Source organism: Molothrus aeneus, chromosome 3 (assembly GCF_037042795.1).
Source record: "Molothrus aeneus isolate 106 chromosome 3, BPBGC_Maene_1.0, whole genome shotgun sequence".
NCBI lineage: Eukaryota > Metazoa > Chordata > Aves > Passeriformes > Icteridae > Molothrus > Molothrus aeneus.
The window spans coordinates 23,329,490-23,330,841 of record NC_089648.1 but is presented as its reverse complement, the minus strand read 5'-3'; the positions used below and the strand labels follow the sequence as shown (position 1 = coordinate 23,330,841).

Sequence of the window (1,352 nt, the reverse complement as noted above, 5' to 3'; positions counted from 1 at the left end):
GCAGACCAGATCTTAACATAGAGGGGAGTTCACAAGATCGGGGCCTAAACATCCAGGAGGCGTTCTGCCTAAACATCCAGGAAGTGCCCTGCAGCCTTCTCCATTACAGAGCTGCCCTTTTCCCACGGCCCTGCTGCCTTTCTTGAGTGGTGAAATCAGAAATTATTTGAAATACTTTCCTTCCTGCTACAGTGCGTGCATTTGTTAAGCACTATCCAGGCAATGAGCAGTTACAAAGACTGTCACCACCAAAGGACGCAAAGCAGAGATATGTTACCACCATTGAGTTGCAGCAACGACACCACTCGAGCATTTCTTGCACTCTGTATGAAACAACATGGTGTAAAATAAACGTTATTTCCTGCAATTTCTCACTCACAAGCAGCTCTGAGGAGGAACACGTTTGTTTCTGTGCAGGGACAGGGGGCCATGAATCCTGTCCCCTCCAGCGGGGACAAGTTACCGTAGGCACACACACAGGTGGCACTGAGGCACCGGCGCTCCCGGTGCGCCCCGCAGAGCCACTTCACAGGGCGCGCTGTGCCCACTCCAGCGGGCCCACGCTGCCGCCAGGGCCGCATAATATTTCCCCGCACTTTTGTCCTTCTCCGTCCGGAGCGCCGCCAAGTCCCAAAAAAAACCCGTTTTCCTACCCAAAAAAGCTGCGTGCTCCAGGTGAGGCTCGAACTCACAACCTCGGCATTGCTCGGCTTTGTACTGCTGTATAAGTACCGCGCGCTAACCGATTGCGCCACTGGAGCCCTGACACAGTCTCGCCCCGAACAGTTTATCAAGGGCTCGTCCAGCCCCTGCGGGGGAAGCGCGGCGCACTCCTGCCTGCATCCCGCGCTGAGCGGCGGCCCGAGGCCGCCCCGGCTCCGTGCCTGGGCCGCGCTACCCCGTTAGCGGCGCGGGGAAGGCATGACGGCGCTGGAGGACGCCTTACCGCTCGGGGAGGGCGGCGCCCGCGAGCAAGGCAAAGAGGCGAGCGGCGGCGGGGCCCGGACAAAGCCGTCCCGGCCCGGCCTCCACGCTGAGCGGGAGGGCAGCGGCCGTGGCGGTGCCGGCAGAGCCCGGCCCCCTCCGCCCCCGGGCGGGTGGGGTGGGCGGCCGTGGCCGGTGACGGGGGGCACCGGCGCGGCCTGAGCGCCCTCCGGCAGCCGCGGGCCGGAGCCGTCCGCAGTTCAGTGCTCTGGGGACGAGACAGACGGAGCCCGGCCCCGAGTCGTGCGGGATCGAGCCTCCTGACGGCTTTCGGTAGAGGCTTAGGCCGCTGGGGCAGCGAAGTTCAGCCTCAGGTTCACGGGCAGCCGTGGGGCTCGGATGCACCCTCGGTCGTTCTCAGGACCAGG

The 1,352-nt window shown here is 63.2% G+C and overlaps 1 non-coding gene across 1 annotated transcript; it reads right to left on the bottom strand.

Annotated features, from left to right (window-relative positions):
- Positions 1-667: 667 nt before the first annotated feature.
- On the bottom strand, positions 668-761 carry TRNAI-UAU (transfer RNA isoleucine (anticodon UAU)). Its single transcript has 2 exons — positions 724-761; positions 668-703 (listed from the first exon to the last, which is right to left on the bottom strand). It is a non-coding gene; the product is annotated as a tRNA-Ile (tRNA).
- Positions 762-1,352: the final 591 nt, after the last annotated feature.